Source organism: Fukomys damarensis, unplaced genomic scaffold, assembly GCF_012274545.1.
Source record: "Fukomys damarensis isolate Sample0158 unplaced genomic scaffold, DMR_v1.0_HiC HiC_scaffold_7, whole genome shotgun sequence".
Taxonomy (NCBI): Eukaryota; Metazoa; Chordata; class Mammalia; order Rodentia; family Bathyergidae; genus Fukomys; species Fukomys damarensis.
In genome coordinates, this window is record NW_022900919.1 from 15,063,871 (window position 1) to 15,090,531 (window position 26,661).

Genomic DNA, 26,661 nt, shown 5'->3' on the forward strand with positions numbered 1-26,661 from the left:
GAGCAAAAATGGATGGAAATTAATTTAATGTTGATTTTAAATTAACATGGAAGTTACTCTTTAAATCAGATCAGCCACAGAGCCCTAGTGATTAATAAACAGCAAATGAAAATTGCAGAGAAATACATAATTCTGCACTATATAGGTCTTTTAGCATTTATTTTTCTTCTTTGGTTGTGGGTTTTTTTGCAACAAAATAGACAATTGCTCCTTTGGAATATTTCTCCTCTTCATAATTCTAGTTTTTTACTTGACTTCATATTGGTCTGATTGGAAGATGATTCTTCATCCCTATGGCAACCAGCATTTTGTTCTCTGTCCCCTTCTTTTAAAATATCCAAACAGATACCCTTTACTTCAAAATTGAAATAAGTAGTCGAAATAGGTGTCTATTTTTAAAACCTATTTCCCTCCACAAATAGTCTCTTACCATCAAGTTAGAAGAAATATTCCTCACAACCTCGCCTCCCCTTGCCATCAATTTTATTCTAAAATTATACTCATCCCTCTGTATCTATGATTCTGTAACTGTGGATTCAGTCAACCACAAATCAAAAATACTTGGAAAAAAATTGCATCTGTACTGAATGTGCACAGACTGTTTCTTTATTCCCTAAATGGTACAGTAGAACTATGAGATAGCACTTAAATTGTAGTAGATATGATGTAATGTTATGCAAAAGGATGAGTGTTGTATGCAAATACTACATCATTTTATAGAAAAGATTTGAGAATGTTATAGCTGCAGGCCATCCTAGAGCCAATCCTTGCAGAAGCCAAGGAACAACTGTATTTATGCTGTTGGGACAGTTACCATTTGGGCAGACACCCGAGGTGTTTGTGTGAGTTGGGGGCTGCATAAGGCTGCCCAGGTCTGTGCTTTCCTTAGGGATGCAGAGAAGTCCTTTACAGTTGGTAGAACTCTTTATAGTTTTTCTGAAACAGGTCAGGATGGCCATGGTTGACAGAGAGATATTACAAACATTTTTAAAAGAACCAGTAAAAACAAGAGGTCTTTGTATAAATAGAATGAAGCATAGCCTTTTATTGTCTTCTGCTCTTTCCAAGAGCACTGTGGCCTTCAGAACTGGTATATCAAATATCAAAAGGCTAAGAAGCGCTCTCCAATGTTACCGTGCAACAAAGAATGAGGTCCAGCAGGTGGGATATTAAATCACAGCTGTGCCTATAAACTCACCAAAGCAGCTCACAAGGCTTCCTGAGGTACTTTAGAATTGCCCACTGCTCCTGTTAGCATATCTAGGTGTTGCTAGATATCTTGCCCATCTTCTCTGCCCATTGATAGCCAAGGGAATGCATTTCATTGGGACTGGATGCCTGTTTTCCATAGCTCCCTCTTTCAGTTGGCGTATTAATGAAATGGTTATGAACCAGAAACTTACAAGGAGACTGAGTTACTTGCTATTAACTATTGGGAAGTTTTTTAAAGCTGTGAAGCTCTGTCCTTATCGGGAATTGGGGATAAAAATACCTGCAATAGAGAATTGTTAATGAAGTCATATTTATGAAGCCTCTGACATGGTATCTGACTTATTTTTAAATGTATTATTTATATGTTTTATATTTACTCAATAAATATCTCATCATCATCCCCATAATAATTATTTTCCAACTGGAAACCATAAGCTTATATGTGGTTGCTATAGTATGAAACTCCATTATTAATTTGAGAGAAGGTCAAATTTTCATTAACCTCTTTAGGTCTGAGCTTCTTTTAGTTTGCCAGTTTTATTTACCATCTCAGTATGCTGGGATTTGATGCAGAAAGAAAATATTAGTGATAGGATACAATCTGCTTGAAAGATCTTCTGTTAAATTCCAGTTCTGCTATTTGCCTGCTGGTATTGTTACTGTCAAATGGGTGAGTCACTGGCCTTCTGGCTGTCCATCCCTCCCCTGTAGATTTGGAATAATGGTCCTGTCTTTACAAAATTAATTTATGAAACAAACCAGATTAGTGTGTGGCAGTGCCTGGCATGGTGCCTGACATGTCAATGTGAGTCCTTTTGCTTTTCTCTTACTGAGATCACCACCACCTTACTGGGCACCAAGTACAATGCTGAAAAGACATTGGTTTTGGAGCCAGTTTGGCTACTTATTGCTGCAAAACAAACCATCTCAAAATGTTTCAACTTAAGGTGAGGATAGCATTTACTTTTCTCATAAATCTGCCCTTGGAGCAGAGAGTAGCAGAAACAGTTCACTGCTACTCTTTAGGTGGTCGTCATCAGGGTAGATGACTTCACTGTATGCCAAAAGATTCATTTTCAAGGTGATGCCCACCTTCAAAGCTGGTACTGGTTTTGACTGGGAGATTTACAGGACCAGGGGCCAGAGGACTTGGGTCCTTTCTACATGGGCCCCTACATGGCCTGATTAGGTCCCTTACAAAAGAATGATGGGTCTTCCAGGACAAGCATTCCAGGAGAACGAGGAAGATATACTGGATGTATTTTTACAACTTAGCCTTGAAAGTCACATTGTGTCACATGCTTTGGACTCTATTCATGGCAGCAGTTGCAAAGATGTACTCAGGCCCAAGGGGAGAAGACAGATTTCACCACTCAGTAGGGGGAATGCCAAGGTCAGATTTTAGGATCACATCAGGTGGGATTGTCGTTAGAAACTATAATCTTCCACAAAAGGCCTTTTACTGAGCTAATAATACCCACTAGACTGATTGATGGGACCACTCAGACATGGTATTGTTTGGCTGCTAAGGTAAACCCTCAGTCCTTAGAAGACTGGAATGCATTAAGACTCCAGAGGCAAACTGCATATATTCAAAGCCAACCCTGCCACTTACTCATGCGATGTAGAGCAAATAATTTAATTCCTTGCTTTCCAAATAAGGACAACAATAGTACATCTCTCATAAGGCTGTTATGAAGAAAGTTATGAGTGTACTTTATACACAGTAAGCAGCTTAGCTTATCTTTACTCATTATTTTGCCATTTCTTTAGATGGCAAGATAATTACCCCAGATCTTGGTAAAATAGGGATGACTTTTCCATAGGGAATCTGGAAAGTGATCAAAAGGGGCAAGCAGGAACCATGGCATCTCTCTCATCTTGCAGCAGAGTAAAAGAATGAAAATGGAAGAGTCAGATAAACTCACTGTACATCCTGGCTCTACACTTTACCAGAGGTATTAGTCCGTTCTCCACAACTATAATAAAATACTTGAGGCAAGATAGTTTTATTTTTAAAAGAGCCTTATTTAGTTCACAGCTATAGAGGTTCAGGGGCATTGTATCAGCACTGGCTTAGTCCCAGTGCAGGCCACATGGCCAGTGGCATCACAACAGCCGAACAGCACAAGGGAGGAAGAGCTTGCATTTCAAAATGGGAAATCAGAGGCTGCGTGAGGCCAGGCTCCAGCTTGTATAACAACCCTCTCACAAGAACCACCCAGGGGCCACTGAAAAATATCTCAGCCTCCCAAGGTCAGTCCTCCCAGTGACCTAAGGACTTCCCACTAGGTCCTACCTCTTAAAGGTTTTATACCATCTCCCAATATCACCACCTGGGAACCAAACTTCCAATACATGAGCCCTTGAGGATAAATCACATCCTAACTGTAGTGCCAGCACTGACTTTAGGAAGTCACCTTATCTTGTTGAACGTGTGTGTGTGTGTGTGTGTGTGTGTGTGTGTGTGTATTCAACAGTTGTTATGAGCACTGAATTGAATACCAAATCTGATTATGTACTATTCCGCAGATGGGAAGTAGTTTGGAGTAAAGAAAGGCATCAAAGTTTGCTAATAGAAATACGAGTCAGAAGTAAATTCATAAAAGAGCATCCAGCTTAATGAGAATCTGTGTAGACAGAAAATTTGCAAAATGTTTTGACATCTTGACTTAATCAAGGTAAACTGTCTTAAAGTGCATTTGATGCACTCCAAGTGGGACAGATTTTTGGGGTGACTGAGTGTGCACCTTGGTGGTGGAACCTCTCTACCTCATGATGATGTAATAAGAAAACCTTTGCATAAAAGGGAGCAATCGAACTAGAGCCAGAGAGACACATGGCAAAGCTAGCATAGCCTTGAAGGGAGATCTGGCAAGTTTGCAAGGCAGATCAAAGATGCAGGCCAATGAGAAGACCCTGCATTGTGTTAGAAATAATTTAACCAAACAGTCAGGGCTGCAATATTATTGAAAGAAACAGGTCCACTCTGGTATTTTACCTGGTATTTTCTAACTAAAACTCAACTTGGAAATAAAGGAATAACTTGCATTGGGAAACCTCTGCTTTGAGAACTAAATGTGACAGCACTTGGAGAAGCAGAGGTGGCAGGAAGCCCTTGATCATTAAAAAAAAAAAAAAAAAAAAAAAAAAAAAAAAAAAAAAAAACACCTTCCCCATACACATGCCTCCAGCTGTGTTTAGTCCACTGCTGAGTTACAAAGTGGCTCTTTGCAGAGAATAAACTGAAACTAGAGGAGCTCTAAAAACAGCTGCTTTCCCCAGAGCAGTAAAGGCAGAGTAAAAACTGTTTCTCAGAAGTATGATGTGATTTCATTACCTGTGTTGCCTGTCTAGTGCTTTGTGCCACATTCATTATGAGCACATGGCACACAACCATGGCTTGCCCTGTGTCTTCTGTGGGCTATGAAAGAATCTGCCAGCACATGAGGCCTGTCCTTGAGCTCTGGCACTGCATTGTCCTGGAAGACCTGGGAGTTTACATCTTTGGGAGTGAATTTTAGCTGGTGCTGGGTGCACACTCATGTGTGAGAGCCCAGCTGCTTTGTGTGAGGACACAGCACCTCCAAGGGGTGACATAACTGCACAGTTCGGGGGCGGGGGGCGTCTGAGCAGAAGCTACCTTCAAGGGACTTTGCTGGAAACCACACCCATTTTGATTTCTTCCCCTTTCTGTCTTGCTGCCCTGTGCCACACCCACGACCAGTTTCATGGAGCTCTTTCAGAATTCATCCCTCACTCATATCCTTATCTTGAGCTCTGTGTCTGGGGACATTGACCCTATGTATATTTTATTAATAATGCTTGCTTTTTACTTTTTTCAGAATTATCACTCTACTATTATTGCATAGAAAATTAACAATTCCTTAATAACATCTCAGAAATGTCTGCTTAGACTTGAGTGTTTACAAATCAGAATCCATAAGGTTCTTACATGACATATGTTGAGTGGGTTTCTATCATAGTTGGATCTGAAATGTCCCCCAGAGCCACATGTGTTAAAGGCTGGGTCCCTCCTATGGTGTTTCCAGGAAGAGTTGGAAACTTGAAAGGGTGGTCTGGTGGGAGGTCCTCACTTCACTAGGGTAAGGGACTGTGGGACCCTGGTTTATTCCTCTCTCTCTCTCTGTGCTTTTCTCCCTGGCCACAAGGAGAACGGGTTTGATGTGTCATACACTCCCACCATCACACAGCAACACAGGCCTGGGACAACTGACGATGGACTAAGCCTACAAAATTGTGAGCCAAAATGAACCTTTTCTCCTTATAAGTTGATTGCTTCCAGTATAAGAAAGCAGGCCAATACAGTTTCTTTTAAGGGCTTCTCTTCTCTCTTGACTGCCAAGCATTTCTTGAAGACATCAGATCATTTGTCCTTGAGAGCTCCCCATGTGAAGAGTTTGATCAATTGCATCTTTGTGGTTGGTGTAATGTTTATCCTTTGCTGTAACTATAAACCGGTGATTAGATTTAGAAGCTTAATTACATTCAGCTTTCTTTTTCTTCTTCTTTCCAAATGTATCTCATAGTTAGGAATCTATACTTCTTGCTGCCCTTGTATTAGAAAATTCATAGTCCTAGTTCAGGTTTTGCCACACAAATCCATCCATTATGCAATAATTAAGTACCTATATATCATTTCCACTCAAGCATCTATCGGGTGTGTTGCATGCAAGCGTAAGGATGCTGGTATATTATTCTGGTCTACAGAGAAAAGTCACTGGAGCATAGACAGCTCATGGGGTGAATCTGAAGACTGATAAGAGACAACTGATGAAGACCATCTGTTTCTCAGACCAACAGAGAGGATCCAAAACAGAAGCTCTGGCAGAGAGAAATATATGTATGCAGATTAATTGAATGCATGTATTTTAAAACCCTAACACCGTAAAACAAAAGCTCCTTCACTTACTTGCTATTTAAAAGTATTGCCAAATACTCTAGAAAAATTCAGATGATTTATAATAAAAGCTGTAGATTTGTCTTGATTTATGTTTGTTCACAACCCACTGCCCAACACATTCTTGAGATCCCAGTAGTCATAGGGCAAATATAAATAAAGGATTACTGGAAGAGGGATTAGCTGAACTGGCACAGGTGAAGATGGAGAAAAATGCCAAAGGAGATAAGCGCATCATCTCATCTGGGCCCATCTTCCTGCAGGGTAAGAAAGAAGGTGGTAGAGAAAATACAGCAAAGAGAGCAGTTTCCCACCGCAGCACCAGATGGTACCATTGATCCAGAGCAGCCAAAAATATGGGGGACCTTGGTAGCAATGAAGAGGGGGTTGGCCTGAGAATATCAGAATGGAAATACATTTGGTATTTCGCAATTTGCATGACTCAGCCAACTGTAAGTTGAGTTTTTATTTTTTTTCTCAGGTAGAAACTCGGGAATGGGGTGTGTGTGTGTGTGTGTGTGTGTTTGTGAAAGAGAGAGGGGGAGGACTCTTTTCCAAGGAAGCAAATATTTCAGCAGCAATATAATTTAAATAGATCACAGCCAGAAAGCTAGTTTTGCTTTTACAGTAAGTGATTATCACTTTACCTCTTGGCACAAAACTATGCTCACCACAAAGAGAAACAATGCCTTACTCAGTCTGCCTAATCTGGACCACATAATTGAAAATATCAACCCAGGCTCAGAGTTCAAGCCATCTGGGTTGTTTTCTTTCCTTTCCTTTCTTTTCCTTTTCTGTTCTTTTCTTTTCTTTCCTTTCCTTTTACTAATACCTGAAGTGATGCAATAACTTACTGTTTTATAAAGAAAACTTAGAGATGGCAATCACATATTTGTTAGGAATCAACAAAAGGAATCTTGTATTCATAAAATTAAAGATAGTGCATTGATATACCCTCAGTATATAGTGTTCTGAGGAAAAAAAAAAAAGATCTTAGTGCAGTGATTCACCACACAGATCCTGGAGTTAGACTGTGCATGTGTTCAATTCTCAGTTGTATTACTTAGTTGATATATAACTTGCAGAAGGAGCAGGAGAGGGGAAATGCAGCATAGCACCCTTTTGTACCTACATAGGTTAGGAGCAGACCTTTTAGGCAGGTGGATTTGTTGTCTATGTATCTAACCCATGTGTTTTAATCCAACCAACAGACCTCTGTCCACCCTCTCCTTTTGTATTTGGAGTTAATTTTAAAAATTGACTTATGACTTCAGGAAAGTTCACTGATAAAATTTTGGGTAAAGTTTACAAGTCTTAAGTGCAGAACATGATGAATTTTTAAATATAATGTACGTTTACGTAACCACCAATTAAGGACATGGGATATGTTTATCTGCAGATGTAGGATTCTTCACACTGCTTGAACAGCATCCTTCCCCCAGATGTAATAATGATTCTGACTTCTATCATGATAGATTTGATTGCATTTGAAATTCAGAAATGGAATCAAGCACCATGCAATCTTTTGTCTCTGACTTATTTCACTGAATATTATGTCTATGAGATTCATCTGTTGTATTCAACCAATTTACTGTGTATAACTGTATTAATAACAACATAAGTTATTTCTCCAGCATAGATACAATATCTGTTTGGGCTGTTGATTTCAATTTTTTGGACTCTATATAATCTTTGGGGGCCACTTGGATACTCTGTTTTGAGAAATATGTTCAAGCCTTTTACCCATTACTAAAGACAGTGTTATTATGATTGATTTATAAGAGTTTTTAAAAATGTATTCTGAACATGAGTCCTCTGCTGGATTTATGTACTACAAATATCTTCTGGGAATTGCTTTTTTACTTCAAAACTAATGTCTCTTAATAAGTTTTAATGAAGTCTAGTTGATTAATACTTCCTCTTATTATTAATGCATTTTGTGCTCCATTTAAAAAGTCTTTGCTATCCCAATATCATGAAAATATTTTTGACTGTTCACTTCTAAAGCTTAATTGCTTTACATCACAATCTATGCCCTATCTCAAGAAAAATTTTTCTGTATGTTGAAAAGTAGGGATCAAAGTGCATTTTTAAATAAAGATTTTCAGTAAACCCAACACAAATCATTGAAAAGTTCAAGCCCCTTACTAAATTCAATGCTGTAAAGTTTTTGTAAATAGGGAAGGGAAGAGGGGTTGAAGGGAGGGCAGGGGTGTGGGGAAAAATGAGAACCAAGACCTGTCACGTAAAGGTACAAGATCTCAATGATAAATGTAATTGTACTATATACCTAAAATGTACCAATAAACTCAATGAGAAAAATAAAATAAATTCAATATTGTGAGCCTTTTAATTCTAAACAAAAAAAATCTTTTGTTTATTTTCCATTTCTTTATTTCTGTTAATTGTGGATGGATTTTGAATTTTATAAGGTATTATTCCTATACCTATTGGAATAACTATGGGATTTTTCTTTTTCATAAATCTATAGTGAATTGCATTTACTGGTCTTTAAATATTAAAACAACTTTAATCTGATATAGGGAAAACTAAATCATTTTTCTCCATATTCTTACTCAACACTGCTTTGACCAGATTTGTGGGACTTTTCTCCAGACTGACCAATTTTCCAAACCTATCTTTAATTCAGTGTCCTGTAATTCAGTTCCATCTTGACATTCAACAGTCAGCACACAGTCCAGAGTTTGAGATCACAGTCCCATAAGACTATCCCCAGACTTTAAATGTCCATGACAAGTAGTCAGTTCCCAAGTTACCCTGGAGACCATCTCCTGAATTTAAATGTCTGCAGCAAGTAGTAGGACCCGAGGTTACCCAAAAATTGTGTCCTAAATTGGCTACAAGTCAGAAGTTCCCACAACTCTTTCTCTGGCTAGAGCTATTTACAGAATCCAAGAAAACAGTTCATTTACTATTTGCCAATTTATTACAAAGAATATTTTAAAGGATATAAGTGAGCAGCCAGATGAAGACATGCATGGGGTCTGCCTGGGTCCGGGGTAGGAGCTTCTGTCCCTGTGCAGTGGAGGTTCGCTCTCTCCTAGCCTATCAGTGTGTTCACCCACAGGAAGATTCCCCACCTCAGAGCTAATGATTTTATAATGACTTCAATATGCAGACACACTCAGTTATGAACTCTGCGTCCAACCTCTCTCTCCTTGAAGTATGCTAAAAGTTCCAACTCTCTTCTTTTCTTGCCTCCTCTCCCTCTCCCTATCTCCTTCTACCAGGAATCAAATCTAGAACCTTGTGCTTGCCAGGCAGGTATGAGACCACTAAGCTATATCCCCGACCCAAGTTCCAATCTTCTAATCATAGCTTGGACTTTTTGATGACCAGCGCCTGCCCAGGGTCCCACCAAGACTCATCTCATTAGAACAAAACACATACTAACTATGGAATCTGAAAAAATGAAAAAGATGCTTGTTGATATATACAGCACATAGGTAGAAAAACTGAGGTCCAGTATGGAAAAAAATTGTTGCAATCCACTTTCGTAGGGATTTGTGGTCTTCTTTTGGTTCCTCCCCAGAATCCATGAACACTTACCAGCATTTTTATGTACCAGGAAAGGGAATATAAAGATGTCCCAAGAGATGTTAGAATCTGTTCCTAAACTGAAGCTAATCTTCAAAGACATGAATGATGTGAAAGTTTGCCAGTCAGAGTTCGAATTCACAGACATCAAATGACAGAATTTTAGTTCAATCCTAATGGGGTTGAAAGCCCAGAATGAATAGTGGAAATAGATACACTTAGTAACAGAACGTCCACATTGGCTTTCTGACATTTGGCAGGAGGGACATTCTAGGGGGAAGGAACAAGTGGATATTACTAGATATGATGCTGCTGTGAAAACAGCAAGCCAAAGGCAGAAATACATTCCTCAGGAGAGACACGGAAGGCTTAAGGAATGCCAAGAGTGATTCTTATGATAAATCTTTTTATTAGTCTAGATTACTAGTGCAAAAGCCAGGTAGGTTGTGTGGAAATGACAGTAGATTCTCACAAGCTTGATCAGATACTAAGATGAATCACAGCAAGCATTTCAGACACAGTGTCTTTACTGGAACAAAGCACACAGTGCCTGCTATTAGGGATGCAGTGAGTGACCTGGTCAGCACTGCATTCCCATTCCGAACAAAAGGAGTTTGTATTTATATGGCAGGGATAACATATTTCTTTTACAGCATTGTTTAACAGTTGCATAAAACTTTACTACCTGCCCCCAAAATACTCTCTAGCAATGCTTGTGGCTAAGGTATTTACTCAGAGAAAACTCGTGGGATACAGTCCTATGGCAAATAGCACATGTGTTAAAATGTTGTCTTTGTTTACAGATCATTAGTAGTTTGTGGCCATAAAAGTTTTAATAATAGGTTATTTTGTGTGCAATTGTTATTTAAGGAAATTACTTATGCTACTTACTAGTGTAAATTTGTAAAACTATTACATTTTCCATTACATTAAAAAAAACTTTACTACTTCATCACACCACCATAAATTCTCTCATTCTCTTTCCCAATCAGATCCAGAAAAATCTTGCCTCTTCCAATAGCTCACAGAACACAGTGATGGCTCATTAGCTAGATCTCATGATGCTAAATGAATCTGCTGAGCAAAGAATAGCAAGCACTCTAGATGGTCTCATCAAATATATGACGGGAGATAAATATCAAAAAAGTTTAAGGGGCTGCCATGGTGAAAAAGTTACTTTATTAGAACTTTATCAGTCTAAAGAATGTTGAAATTCTTCTCTTAGAGTTAGAGACTAGCTGCTCGAACTTGCTCCACTCACAATTAAGAAACCCACTACATTGGATTTTGAAAGCCACATGTGCCATATTAGGTCATGTTTCTCTAACCCTTTCAACAGTTGCCCCCAAAATCCTTTGTACTAGTACCACAATCTGTGAATTAACACAAGGCCTTATCTGTTGTCATGGATTACCGTTATGCTTTATATCTAGATTTCCTCCTAAAAGTCACATGCACTCATACGTGGGGATTTGGAGAAATAAATGGATCATTGGGTTACCCATGCCCCTCTGCTATACCACCCCGATGTGGAGCTAGCTGACAATGGACTAAAAGCTCTACACACTGTGAGCCAAGATAAACTTAGTGTTGTAGATGTTGGATATTGTGTCTTCATGACAAGAAAGTAACTAAGACAATTATTGGAGATTATCACAGAGATTATCATTCAGAGATTATCATAGAGCAAAAGAAATGCAGTGATGGGCTCATGCCCACAAGATGTGCTGTCTTATATTGTGCACCAACATCCAGAGCATTTTGCTCCATAAGACAGAGGAACAACCAACACAAATTAATATCTTAAAAAGTACACAATCCGACATAGATTTATTTCCCTGGATGGAAATTTGCCTGATTCTAACCTGGATGGGGATACTCAGCCTCTGCCCAGTGGTCCCATCCACAGCACACTTGGGAGTAAACATCTAGTCAAAGGAGGGCAGACGCGTTTCATTTCTAGCACCAACCTTAATTGATCAGCTGGTGAGGCTCAATTTTGAGAAAGATTGTGAGACCTGATCCCCTCTCAGCAGGAAAGGGTGTTGTCATCTGTTGGTGATTACCAGAGAGGAGGTGACTAGAACCATAGCAGTGAAGAGCTATATGTCAATTACTCCCTGTTCATCCTCTGGCCTTGCCTACACAATAACCCTGTTCTTGATTACTAAACCCAAATGTGTGCATGCAGCACTCTTCTACTGGGGAAAGACCAAGCTGGGGGGTTAGAGCAAGAAGTATGGCTTGAATTCTAATACCCATTTCTATGTAACAGTGTAGCAGAACCATTCTATCCAAGTTTCCGTTAATGCCAACTGCATAAGCATTGGCAAACAAAGGTAGATATCCTTCGTAGGCTTATACTCTTACTTGACACGTTTACAAAGTTTACATGTTCTATCTTTGGCTTTTAAAAATAAATATACTTCCATATTTATACTAACTGCAAGAAGAGTTGCACTGACAAATAATGAATTACTTTCCTCTGCACTGATTTTTCTCAGGTCCTCTGAGGCAGATTCAAGGACATCTTCTACATTTTGGTTGTATCTAGCTCTGGTTCTGACCCTATTCTTGAATCACAGAAGGAGCTGACACCCTCAGCCTGCCTGCTACTCACTGGGACTCAGGCTTGACCACCTGCTGCATCTGGTTTACTAATGAGGTACCATGCTGCTTTCCCAAGTGAACGGGGGCACTGACTTCTTTACTCATTTGATGATGAGACTATTCTCTTGTTCATTCTATCTGCCTTCCTGTTGATGAGGCCCTGAGACCCTTGTTAGCAGGAACAGCCTTGTTACTCCTTTAAAATCCTCTCGAATAATGAACCCACCACCACCATCACAAACACCCCAAGTTTCCTCCTCTGTGTCTTGTTACCTGTGGGAGCCATGTGGCAAAATTTTTGAAGCCCTACCTTCTCATGGCTGGCTGTTAGAAGAGCCTTAGACCTTGGTCTTCCGCTGCCTCTTCTTAGAGTAAACACCACTGGCCCCTGCCTAAATTGGGCTGAGTAAATTGCACCAAAAGGGCACAATACATTGTCTATTCTTCACTTCCATGTTGGTATTGGGAGTCATAAAGATTTACACAGCCTAAAACTTTAGAGCAAATGTTGCCCACGGGTACCAGATAGCTTACATAAGTCAGCTATACGAGACAGATGGGAATTCTTCATACCAGAAGATACAAGCTCGGTGAAAGAAGGGTAGATTCAACCTTTGCCATTTGAAGACAGAAGTCTAGATTTTTTAATGCCTTTTTAATGCCAATGATATGTGATTTCCACTTCAAAATGGTAAAGGTGAAAGATAAGGTTCTAGTCACATAACTTCATCTTTCTACACTCAGGCTCATCAAGTCTTTCAAATGGCTCAAGCAATTTGCATATGGTGAAGCGATGATCATAATATCACTGTATGAAAAAGGTAATGGATTTGGGAGTGAAAAAGTCTTTCTTGGCTGGGTAGGAGTGAACACTAATTTAAAATAAAACTTTATTTCAAGCTACATTTATTCCCTAAGAAACTAGCTAAAAGAGACCAAATGAATCATCAGTAAGAGAGTCTAGCTCTTTAATCACCGTCCTCGCTATTGCTAATTGAATCTTCAAGGCACTTGGCTTCACTCCCTGAGGCACAGTAAAACAAATATATAATGTATGTCTCCTTACAATGAAAGATTTCACATTTGAAATTAAAGGTGCCCATAAATGGCAACAAAAGCAGAGTATGACATCTAAATAGGAGACCAAAACCTTGTAGTGGAGATAACAGCATTATTCACTGAATCAAAAAGGTTTAGAACCAGAAGTGTCCTCATCACTACAAGGCTCCCAGCTAAACTCAGGAAGTCAAATTGTCAACATTCTTAAGTAACGCAATGAAGGTAGACCAGAGATTATCAGACAATAGTTATGAATTATCTTGGAATTGCCTGTTTTTGCTATTACGAGTGAGTCAGATTTGTGATGCTAATTGAATTGCATCAGAGTCAACTATTTGGTCATTAGGACCATCAAACTAACCAAATGTTCCCATTAATTGCTTGGCAGTTGATCTGAATTTTTACAATGCAGATGATTTATTAGTACATCCTGATTTGGTTTCCAAGGTGGAGATGCTGACAGTGAATAAAGTATTCTGTGTGTATGGAAAATATCCCTGGGCCCTTTGTAGCTAGGAAGTTCTGAATTTCATTTTCATATTCATAGAGGTGAAGAATGTGAAAAGGCTAAGTTTGGGCCCAGATAAACCAAATTTTACTGTTTTGTGTGACACAGCTGTAAATGAATATGAATCAGAACCATGACTATGAAAAAGCAAGCATCCATTTTAAAGTTTGGCTGGACCACTTAAAATATATTTTGTTCAATAACTTAAGAACATCAGAGTGAATCACCTGTATTTACTAATAAATTTCTAATGACACATTTTGCCCCATTGATCTGCAAGTATAATAGTTTTGGCTGTGACTAAATAATATATACAAAATATTTTTTAATTATAAAATATTTTAAATTATATAATTTCCCTGATTATAATAACAGATTTATTCAGCATTTGTCTTTGTTGAAACAAACCTAAATTTTATTTCTCAAAAGGGGTGATGATTAAAGAAGGCAACTTTAAAAAGTTCTGTTTTGCAGTGCTAGCAATTAAGCCATGTGTCTTGTACACACTAGGCAAGCACTCTACTACTGAGCTATACTTCCAGACTAGATAAATTTTAGTAATAGTAAAATGTAAGGAAACATAACTATAAAATATAATGGCCTGTAGGGTTAGACCAAATGAATATGTTAGTTTTTTTTAAGGAATTAAAAATACCAGAAAATAAAGTGGAGCATGATTTGTCAATAATTGATTTTGCCATTTTTTGTTTATTCATTAAACTTTATAACTCCCAAATTATATCCCCTGCTACCGTGTGCTCCATAAGGCAACAGGATAATATTCTACTGGAAGCTAAGAGCTGAGTCACATCTGCCTTTTACAAGAGGCCCAGGTGATTATGTATGCAACACAGAAGAGCTGCTCTAAAAGGCCCTAAAAAAAGGAAAAGAAAATATAAAGTTGTCTCCTTATTTTCACTATGTGACTTTCCAGGGAAGAAAATGGGTCAAGTGATCAGGTAGTCATGGTCCAAGTATCAAAGAATATACAAAGTGCTGTGGAAACAGAGAAGGGTAAGTAGTAACTTAATGGAATCAATTCCTTTAAGAGGAGAAGAGATTAGAGTTGAATCTTGAAGGACAAAGAAGAGTGAAAGGCATTTCTTCCTGGCAGGGAGGATACGTGATACTTAGAGAATAGTGGCGCTCTTCATATGATGGAATGGTGACCACTGGAATCAAGAATCTGTGCTGGGGCAAGCCACACAGGATGGCAATCTCTGTAAAGACTCAGTGACAGAGCAGGAAGCTCCATCTGGGGATGATGCATAAACACCAGGGCTCTGAAGTACTGTGCGGTATAGACAGGCCATACAAGGAGAGGAAACCGTTAAAGGATGCTGCTGCTCTAAGGAAGTAAAATCTAAAAAAAAGAAATATTTACAACCAGGGATCCCAAGGACCAGCACTGCTGGGCTGTGGCCTGTTAGGAACCAGGTGGTGCTGCAGGAGGTGAACAGGGCAGACAGTGAAGTGTCAACTCTTATTTACATCCATTCTCCATCACTTCCTGAACTCCGCCTCCAGTTGGATCAGCACTGGCATCAAGTTCTCATAGGAATGCCAGTCCTGCTTCTCACCGTGTATTCAAGGAAACTAGGTTGCATGCTCCTTTGAATAATCTCAAAACCACCATTACCACCCATCCCTCACCTTCATCTCTAGAAAAAAATGTCTTCCACAGAATTAATCACTGGTGCCAAAAATGCTGAGGACCACTGGTTTAGAGGACCTCTAGAGGACAGGATTAACTGGGTGCAATTTTGACCCACAAAGTCTATTCAACCAGGCACCTTTAATACTTCTAGAACTCTGAAATTCTGAACATTTAGTGGTTAATGTGCACTAAATGGTTTTAGAGTTTTTGCATTATCTAAATATTCACATAGAAATCCATTCATGCCATGTTTACACATTACCTCAATGAAGTTGTCAGTTGTTTCCAACTGAGACTCAATTTTTACTATTCTTTCGAGAGGACTACATTTTCTACAAAGATCATCTCCACTGTTTCTCCGTCCAGTTCCATCACGTACATGAGCTAAATCAATTGATTCTCCTCCAGACAATTCCCCCATCTCTAGGCAGGATCTAGCCAATTAAGAAAGAAGCATAGGAAAAACTCATTGTTGTATTTCAATAATAAAAAGGCCATCAGGACTTCCAGAAAGATGGTGGAGTGGTGAGTGGGGAAAAATCAGCCTCTGTGAGGTTCCAAATCCAGACACTGGAGTATAGCAACTTGGGGAAGAAAAGAAGGAGGGAGGTGGATCTCCAGGACCCAAGAAGGACCAAGAGGGAGAATTGGAGCCCACAGAGAGAGTGAAGAGAGGGGCCTCAACACAGAAGAGGAAGGTGGCAAACTACGTTTTCTCTCTGACTTCCAGCTCAAAGTATGAGAGAGGCAGCTTGAATCTACAGAGGCCCAGAGACTGCAGCTGACTCCAGAGGACTCCAAGGAGAAATGCACCAGTGAAACACAACAGCGGGTTCTGTGAGCTGCAGCAGCTGGTGAGTAACTCCACACCAAACATTCCCAGGAGAAGACAATTGGCTAGATGCCATTTGGGGAAGAGGTCAGCTGAACATGGGGCTCAATGCAGCCATGGGTTGGCTTTTTCTCAATGCTCCCAGTGTCTGGCTAGAGCACAGCCATGGGAGACACCAGGGTCGGAGAGCTAAGTTCAAGATAGCAAAAGACACCCAGAGTGCAGAAACCAGGATCAGCCTGAACTTCAGTGAAGTTCAAAGTACGAGGTTGCTGAGATTGTCCAGCACCTACTCTAACAGTGCAGACATGCTGGGATCATCCAATACTGATCTGGGCTCTTTCTTCTTCTTTTGGCTTCTAGTGACAGCAGAGACATGCCCTGAAATACACTTTTTTTGCCTTTCTTTGCTTTTTTTCTCAATCGTTTCTTATTTTTTCATAAGTATGAACATTATTTTTAATTTTTCTTGAGGGGGGCGAGGCAAATAAACAGAGGAAAAAGAAAGGGAACCAACAACACAAAAATGATATTATAAGGATAAATCAATACATATCAGATATAATCATCAATGTAAATGGTCTCAACTCATCAATCAAAAGAAACAGATTGGTGGAATTAGTCAAGAAAAAAAGACTCAATCAAAATACTACATAAAAAAACCTCATTTAACTCAGAAGGAAATTCATAGACAAAAAGAGTGGAAATCAATATTCTGTGTGACAGAAACCCAGACAAATAGCAGGGGTAGCTATTCTATTTGCAAAAAAAGTGGATTTAAAGTCAAGATTGACCGAGAGATGAAGAAGCTCACCACGTACTTGTTAAAAGAACAATCCAAAAGGAAGAGATTACAATCATAAATATATATATACATCAAACACCACCACCCAACTATATAAAACAAACATTAATAGGTATGAAAAATCAGATAAATATCAATGCAATTGTAATGGAAGATCTCAATACTACACTGTCACAAATAGATCAATTAGATAAAGAAATAAAAAAATAAATATCAAATTTGAACCAAACTTTTGAACAATTGTACTTAGCAGATGTCCACAGAATGTTTCACCCCACAACAGAATACACATTTTTCTCAGCTGTATATGAGACTTTCTCCCAAACAGACCACATACTAGCTCATAAAACATGCTTACATAAATGCAAAGGAATTGAAATACCCCATGCATATTATCAATCATAGTGCAATAAAACTGGAAATCAATGTCAAAATAAAAGACAAAAACTGCATGAACACATGGAAATTAAATAACACCCTTCTGAAAAACCAATGGTCACAGATGAAATGAAAGAAGAAATTAAATACTTTTTACAATTCAATGATAATGACAATATATCATATAAAAATATGTGGGACACAATGAAAGCAGTCCTGTGAAGGAAATTTACCTTTTTTTCTTTTGGTATCAAGGATCGAACTTGGGACCTTGTGCTTGCTAGGCAGATGGGGCGGCACCAGTGAGCTAAATCATCCCCAAGAGGGAAATTTATAGTGGTGACTACCCACATCAGAGAAACAGAGTGACTTCAAATAAATAGCCAAATGTTGAACCACGAGCTTCTGGAAAAAGAAGAGCAAGTTAAACCCAAAGAACTTATGAGGGAGGAAATTATAAAGATCAGAACAGAAATTAATTCAGTTGAGACTAAGAAAACAATACAAAGAATCAATGAACTGAAGAGTTGTTCTTTGAAAGATTAAATAAAATAGACAAACCTGTAACCAAATTTATCAAAAAAGGAGGAAAGAAAAGAGTTAAATCCTTGCAATTAGGAATGAAAAGGGTGAAATCACAAGCGATACTGTAAAAATCCAGAAGATCATCAATACCTATTTTGAAAACCCATACTCTAATGGAAAATGCAGAAGAAATGGACAGATTCCTAGATGCAAATAAATCATCAAATCTGAATAAAAGGATATAAAATTCTAAATAAATCAATGTGAGTCAATGAAACTGAAGATGTTATCAAAAACCTACCAATGAAGAAGATCCCAGGTCTTGATGGATTCACTGCTGAATTCTTCAAGATTTAGAGAAGCTCTAATGCTATTACTCCTCAAACTCTTCAGTGAAATTGAAAATGAAGTGATACTCCCAAACTCATTCATGGAAGCAAGCCTTACCATGTTATCACCACCAAAGAAGGATCCAACCCAAAAAGAAAACTACAGGCCAATCTCTGTAATGAATATAAATACAAAATTCCTCAATAATATTGGCAAATGTAATGCAGTAAATTACCAAAAAGAGTATACACTGTGACCAAGGAAGATTCATCCCAGGGATACAGGGATGATTCAACATGCAAATGAATTAATGATATACATCACATAACAGCATTAAGATCAAATAATCATCTCAACAAAGTCCAACACACATTCATGATAAAAACCCTACAGAAAATTGGAATGGAAGGTTTTAATCTCAATCAGATAAAATCCATCATCATACTAAATGGTCAAAAACTGAAAGTTTTTGAAAGGAAGCATTAGAGCAACTAGACAAGAGAAGGAAATGAAAGAAATGAGGATAGCAAATGAAGAAGTTAAATTGTCATTATTTGTGGATGACATGATACTCCACATAGAAGACCCTCAAAAACTCTACCAAAAGACACCATGATTGAATAACCAAATTCAATAGCATAGCTAGATACAATGTCAACACTCAAAAATCAGTAGCATTCCTATACACAAATAACAAACTTACTGAGAGAAATTAGGGGAACAACTTTTCACAATAGCCTCAAGAAAAATAAAATACTTAGGAATCAATCTAACAAAGGAAGTAAAAGACCTTTACATTAAAAACTACAGTACTTTGAAAAAAAAGATCAAAGACGATATCAGAAAATGGAAAGACATCTTTTGGTCTTGTGTAGGCAGAACAAGTATACCTAAAATAGCCATACTTCCAAAAGTTTTATACAAATTCAGTACAATCCAAATCAAAGTACCAATAGCATACCTCACAGAGCTGTAAAAGAAAACGTCCTAAAATTTATTTGGATCCAGAAGAGATAGACTAGCAAATGCAATTCTGGACAACAAAGGCACAGCAGGGCCATCACAATTCCTGATTTGAAATTATACTACAAAGTCATTGTGATAAAAACAACATGGTATCTGAAAAACAAACAAACAACAACAACAACAAAAAAACAGACCTGAGGATCAATGGAACAGATTGAAAGATGCAAAAACAATTCCAGACATACTCAGCCACCTTATCTTTGACAAAGGAGGCAAATACCTTCACTGAAAGAAAGCCTGTTTAATATAAATGGTGCTATAAAACTGGCTCTCCACTTGCCAAAGATTAAAACTAGACCCACATCTTTCAGCATGCACTAAATTAAAATAAAAATGGATCAGATATCTAAATATTAAAACAATTTGCTGAAAGATAGAATAGGTAGATCTATCAAAGACATTGGTGTAGGCAAGACTTTATGAACAAAACCTCAGTCACACAGGAACTATCACAAAGAATCAATAACTGGGATCTCATCTTAATAAAAAGGTTTTAAAAAGCAAGAGAAACCACCAACAGAGTTAAAAGACAACCCACAGTGTGGGGAACACATTTTGCCAGCTGTTCCTCAGACAAAGGACTAATATCTCAAACATATAAAGAATTCAAAAACATTAGACCCTCCAACTTTATTTGTTGTTTGGTACCGGGGATCGAACTCGGGTCCTTGTGCTTGAGAAGGAGGGCACAGAACCACTGAGCCAAATCCCCAGCCCTAGACCCTCCAACTTTAAAGACCCAATCCAAAAATGAGCATCTAAAATAAATTTACACTTCTCAGAAGTAAAAACAGGAAATAAATATATGAAAAATACTCGATAACATTGGTTGTTTGAGAAATGCAAATGAAAACAACACTGAGATTCCATCTCACTCCAGAAAGAATGACTACTATTAAGAAATCATGTTTTTAGTGGCACAGTTTATAACAGCAAAATCTTGGAAACAACGCAAATGTTCATCAACCGATGAATGAATTAAAAAGATGTGTTTTTTTCCTGATAATGGAGTAATATTCAGCCATAAAGAAGGATAAACTTGAGATATTTTTAGGTAGATGGATGCACTTTGAGACCATACTTTTAAGTGAAGTAAATTGGACACACATGTTGAAATGTCACATTGCTTCTCTTGTGTGAGAAACCCAAAGGGTAAATAAGGACCAAAATGGATAACAGATACTGGGAAGTAGGAAGAAAATGTTCAAATGCAAAGGGCAGGAAGGGAGGAAGGAGGGGGGAAAGGGAAGGAAGGGAAAAGAAATAAAAATACAAAGGGAAAATGGAAACAAAGCTTTTGTAAATAATGAGGGGAAGAAGGCTTGAATGGAGGTGAAGAGAGTGGTGAGAAAAGTAGAATCAAGATACGTTACACACAGGCACAAATTTTCTGTGATAAATGTGATCATTATGTATATCAACAGTGTACCGACAAAATTAATATTTAAAAAGGAATGTCAGAGTTCACCTAGGTATGAACAAAACAAGCAACAAAAATCTTTAAATAATGGAATTCTCATTGGTTCGGATCTACCAGCTGCATTGGTTCATCAATTAGTCACCTACCTTTACTGAGGTTGTCTGTGTGGCCTTTGAACAGAGGCAGAGATATTGATAGAAAAAGTAGTAAAGGAAATTGCTGTGCTGTAACAAAATATGGATTATAGGACTGAATGTGTGTATGACTACTCTTAGAAGTCAGAAATCACATGGTCTTTTCAATGGCTCCCTTATATAGAAGGTAGGAAAGAAAATAGGTGAATGTTTAAATTTTTTTAAAAAATGATCACAGGAAAAGACATTGCCATTCAGCCTCCTCACAAAATGCCCCCCCCGTCATTTTGAACACACTTACCTCATCATTCTGAAGCAGTTCTGAAAGTCATCTATCATGAGTGTTTCCCTGAGCTGTCATGGCTGCCACGATGTCCTGAATCAATTCAAAATGTTTACCTTCCATGATCATTTTGACTTTGGAGGAGAGCCAGAAGCCACATGGGGCCAGATCCAGTGAATAGGTCGATAAGGACCCACCATAATGTTTTAACAAGTCTGCCTTTGTTTTAGATGGCACTTGGAAGTAGCATTCACCTTATTTTTGGTCACATCCTGTAAAGAAAGACACGCTCCAAAGAGAACTTTCAGAACAACTTCAGAAAACAGCAAGATTCTTTCTGCTAGTTCCCGTGCTACTGAGGATTTGTTCATAAAGTCTTTTCCTATGCCAATGTCTTCAGAGTTCTGCCTAACTTATCTTCCAGCAATTTTAGTTACTCTTTTTTAATATTTAGATCTTTAATCCACTTGGATTTTAGTTTAGTGAGTGGTGAAAGATAAGGGTCTAGTTTTAATCTTTGGCAGGTTGAAATCCAGTTTTTCCAACACCATTTATTAAAGAGGCTATCTTTCCTCCAGTGATGATGGTTGGCTCTTTTGTCAAAGATGAGGTAGCTGAGTATGTCTAGAATTGTTTCTGTATCTTCCAATCTATTCCACTGATCCTCAGGTCTGTTTCTTTGCCAGTACTATGCTGTTTTTATCACAGTGGCTTTGTAGTATAGTTTCAAGTTGGGGATCGTTATACCTGCTGCCATGTCTCTGTTTCCTAGGATGGCTTTTGCTATTCTAGGTCTCTTCTGGTTCCAAATGAATTTTTGGATTATTTTTTCTAGTTCTGTGAAATATAGTGTTGGAATTTCAATCAGTATTGCATTGAATCTGTATAGCAGTTTTGGCAGTATGGCCATTTTCACTATGTTGAGTCTTCCTACCTAGGAGCAGAGGATATCCTTCCATTTTCTTATAGCTTCTTTGATCTCTTTTTTCAGAGTGCTGTAGTTTTCAAAGTAGAGGTCTTTTGCTTCTTTCATTAGATTGATTCCTAGATACTTCATTTTTTTGGATGCTATTGTGAAAGGAATTGTTTCCCCAGTTTCTCTCTCAGTAAGCCTGTTATTTGTGTACAAGAAGGCTATTGAATTTTGAGTATAGACCTTGTATCCACCTACTCTGCTGAAAGTGTCAATTAAGTCTAAAAGTCTTTTGGTGGAACAGGAACTAGCAGAAAGCATCAACAATGGGGATCTCATCTTATTAAAAAGTTTCTGCACTGCAAAATAAACCATCAACAGGAATAAAAGATGACCTACAATGTGGGAGAAAAATTTAACAGGTGCTCCTCAGACAAAGGGCTATTATCTAGAATATATAAAGAACTCAAAAAACTCAGCCGCCCCTAATATAAAGACCCGATTCAAAAATGGGCATCTGAAATGAGCAGACATTTCTCAGACAAAGAAGTAAAAGCATCAAGTAAATATATGAAAAAATGTTTCACATCACTGGTCATTCGAGAGATGCAGATGAAAACAACACTGAGATTCCACCACACCCCATAAAGAATGGTTGCTATCAAGAAATCACACAATAACAAATGTTGGCAGGGCTGTGGGGAGAAAGGAACCCTTCTCCATTGTTGGTGGGAGTGCCGACTGGTGCAACCACTGTGGAAATCAATTTGGAGATACCTCAAAGAACTAGGGTTAGAGGTTCCATTTGACCCAGCCATCCCTCTGCTGGGAATCTTTCCAAAAGAATTAAAAGAATCATATCACAGTGATATATGAGCACCTATGTTTATAGCAGCACAGTTTGTAATAGCTAAAACTTGGAAACAGCCCATTTGCCCATCAGTTGGAAACTGGATAAAGAAGATGTGGTTTTCTATGAAATGGAAATTAGATTTATTCATAGAAAAATGGATACATATTGAGGATATACTTCTAAGGGAAATAAATAAGTCACACATGTATAAATACTGAATAGTTTCTCTGGTGTGAAAAACTATAATGGTACATAAGATCCTAATGGTATAATTGGCAATGTGAAATAGGAAGAAAAGGGCTAAAGGTGTAGGGGAAGTGGGAAGGGTAGGAAAAAGGAAATAAGGGAAAAGAAAAAAACACGAGAAAATGAAAAAATGGAAATAAAGTATCTGTAAATAGGGAAGGGAGGAGGAGATGAATGGAGGGCAAGAGTAAGGGGAAAAAATGAGAACCAAGACTAGTCATGTACATGATCCCAATGATGAATGCAACTATACTGTATACCTAAAATGCACCAATAAATTCAATGAGAAAAAAAGCAGAAAACAGCAAGAATGATGGGATAAGTGTGTTCAAAGCATGGGGTGGGCCCTGTTTTGAGGGAGATCAATGATGACTTTTTTTACTTTAATAAATTTTATTTAAATATTCATCATACATTTCAATCACACCTCCTAACATTTATACTTCATATTCCATTAAAAAGGAGTCTCCACGTTTTTATATTATTAATAATATATCAAGACCCTTATAAATATATTTTGGTTCCAATTATTAGGATAATCTTTTAGTGTAAATTCCTAGCAGTGGAATTTCTAGTTAAAAGTAAATTTAAGTCGCGTAGTCTATACCAGAAGAGTACTAGTCCTCATAATACAGTTAGAAACAAGGGAGCTGAGTCACTCCCTCCCCTTCATTGAACTGTAAGTGCTACACCACCCTAACAATTACCCTGGCTTCAATTTAGAACCACCCTAATGCTTACCAAGGGTTAAGCCTGACCACTGTAAGCAAAACCTTAGGACCCTACAAATACCTGAAGCCTGAGTTAGCAAGTCCCCTTTTTTCTGTCCGCACTCAAGTCCCTTTCTCCTTTCACCTTCAAATCTCCTTTCCCCTTCACCCTCTTTTTCTTTTTGTTCTTCTCCTTGTTCCTGCTACTGTCCTGTACTCTTCCATAAGTGTAGTTACTACATACTGTGAGATGTGCACTTGGCAATTCTTTCCTTGTGCACAAGAACCTGGACTAATTTTGGCCCACTCGACTGTAACACTCATTCATCACCTACCCGCTTCATCATTACTGGCTTTGAAACAGCAGGTTATAATAAGCAAAGTCAACACACATTTCTATATAAAATCCAATCTTTCAGCAATTCTGATATTTACATTCATAGTAATCAACTTTTTCCTTAGTGAAACTTTGTACCATTTGACAAACATCTTTCCCCTCTGCCCTGTCTACCTCTCCCTAACCACTTTCTATGCTGTAGCAACAACCATTCTACTCTCTATCCATGAGCTCAGTGTTTGTAATTTCCACATTGTAAGAGAGACAATGGAACGTTCGTCTTTCTGTTCCTAACTTACTTCACTTAACCTAATGTTCCCCAATGTTCACATAGTAGTTAGAAACTGGGACGTTGAGGCAGCCACTCCCTTCCCTTCATTCAACTATAAACACAATACCACCTTAATGATTGTCCATGTCTAAGTTTAGGAGGTCCTGATGCCCAAGGCAGCAGTTCACCTACACCAGTGACAGAATGGGAGGCCTCTGGAGTCATTTTGTGTCTGCCCAAAATGAAAGGGACCTAGAGTAAGAGGTGTCTGGCCCTTTAAATACTGAAAGCCTGAGTTTTCAAGGGTTCCTCTTCCTCCTTTTTTCCTTTGCCCTCTCCCTATTCCTGCTGCTACCATCCCATGATCTTCAATAAACATAGCTACTCAATAATTACTACCAAGTATACACTTGGCAATTCTTTTCTTGTTATGCACAAAAACCTGGACTATTTTTAACCCATTCAACTTGATATACATGTCACATTATGTCTCCTAAATATCTATTATTATCATTATTATATTTTATAGATTAAAAATCAAGTTAAAAGAAGAAAAGAAAGGCAAGCAAAGGGCTGATTCACAAGAGACTTGTACGTCGGAAGAGAGAGCTAGACCAGTGACGGTGGTGACCAGAGAAGTCTTTGTCCTCCAGGTGGTATCTGGAGTCATGGAGATGGGTAAGATTGTCCCAGAGTGGATGTAGAGGGAGATGAGGTTGACCTCTGAAAAACCCTAAAAACAATGGCACTGATAAAGGAAGAGGAGGCAGTGAAAAGGATTACGATAAATTTAGTGAAAGGGGAAACCAGAGACATGGAAGCAAGCTCTCTGTTTGACCCAAGGGGTCTGTATCTTTCAGAGGTGGCCATCACTGACTCCTGAGCTTGAGTCTCTGATTCCTCCAGTGTTTCTGTTGGCCTCTTTAACCATAGAAGGCAATCAACTCTACATACTAAACGTTTTTAGAAAAATCTAGAATATTTACTTATCTTTCAACTTACCTACCCCAGCAATCTGGCTTTTGTAGAGTTCGTATTAATGGTTCCAGATAAGACACTAAGAGATTTAAAATACCACAGTTTAAGAGCCCAATCTTACATTGTCAAATAAAAAAGTTAAACTAATCATATTAAAGTGTGACTGCCGGGCATGGTGACGCACGCCTGTAATTCCAGCACTCAGGAGGCTGAGGCAGGAGGGTCACTGTGAGTTCCAGACCAGCCTGGGCTACATAGTGAGTTTTAGATCAGTCTCAACTACAAAGTGAGACCCTGTCTCAAAAATCAAAAACAAATAAAAATAAATAAATCAATAAAATAATGTTTGACTAAGGTTGCTTATCTTTAGATATTTCAGAGATAACAGCAAAAGCATGATAAAGAAATGCAGGAAAAGGTAATTTAAAAGTAAATGCCACTTCTTATTCTTATCTATATATTTTTTTAATTTCTGACACAAATAATACTTCTGCCTATTTTTTTAAAAATTATAAGAACCTGGTGAGCCCAGTTTCTTTCATTAATTCAAAGACCTGAATGTCACCTCTAGTCAATGTTTCTACCCAAAAAAATCCTTTTAAACATGGGAGATAGATAGATGAGGTATAGATATCTTTGTATGTATATATGATATACATATATATGTAGAGAGAAAGAGAAGGGGGAGTAGGAGGGAGAAATAAAGAATTCACAAAAAAATGTATACACACTTTAGATAAAGAAAAACTTGTATAAATATTTGAATACTAAATTTATTGAGACATTGTGAGATTAATACATTACCTTTGGCCTCTGCAATTACAAGAGTGATAGCCATTAGCTTCCAAACATTTATTGGTACAGCCAACTGCTGCTTGGGTAATCTTGGTCATTGAGACTGCTGTACACGCATTTTCAATTCTTTCTCTAAGGGCTGGGGCAGTATAGTGGGTTTTCTGTGATATATAACATTCTATAGGGTCAATCACACAAGGGTAACATGATCTGTTAAGAAAGCATCATACTAGTTCCTTTTCCTGAAGTGTGTATACATTTTTGGCATATATATATATATGTATATATATATATATATAT

At 38.1% G+C, this 26,661-nt stretch overlaps 1 long non-coding RNA gene across 2 annotated transcripts in view; it reads right to left on the reverse strand.

Moving 5' to 3' along the window:
* LOC104860032 overlaps positions 1 to 26,661 on the reverse strand; it is a 74,200-nt gene that overhangs the window by 46,337 nt on the left and 1,202 nt on the right. The window contains exon 2 of one of the 2 annotated variants that reach the window (XR_779552.1): positions 25,595 to 25,645. This is a non-coding gene — a long non-coding RNA (uncharacterized LOC104860032). Of the gene's footprint in view, positions 1 to 25,590; positions 25,646 to 26,661 lie in introns of both variants that reach the window. The other variant, XR_779553.1, reaches the window with a different exon arrangement.